Source organism: Zeus faber (assembly GCF_960531495.2).
Source record: "Zeus faber genome assembly, chromosome: 20".
Classification (NCBI taxonomy): domain Eukaryota; kingdom Metazoa; phylum Chordata; class Actinopteri; order Zeiformes; family Zeidae; genus Zeus; species Zeus faber.
In genome coordinates, this window is record NC_137207.1 from 25537345 (window position 1) to 25537763 (window position 419).

Below are 419 nucleotides of genomic sequence, written 5' to 3' on the forward strand. Positions count from 1 at the left end.
AAGAGCGCGCCAGAGGGTGTGCCACGGTGCCTGCGTGGGAGCGCCTGGGAGCGCGTGGGAGTGCGTGGGAGCGCGTGGGAGCGTGTGGGAGCGTGTGGGAGCGGCGTCCCGGCGGCCGCGGGGGCTGGAGCAGCTGCTGCCCAAGCCTCCGCGTCGAGGTGAAACCGGAGCTTCGCTGCAGGTACGAGATGTGACGCCGCCTCAGCCCCGCGGCCGCACAGCTGCTCCGCCGCCTCAGCCGCTCCATCCTGTCTGGGGAGGTTCGCTCCTTTGCCCGCTTGTCCGGCCGTTCCATCCTTTTGTTCTTTGTTTGTTGGTTTGTTTATTTATCCATCCATGTGTTTGTTATTAATTTGTCACTTTATTTTATTTATTTATTTGGTTATTTGATTGTTTATTTTGCTATTTATTTGTTTAAT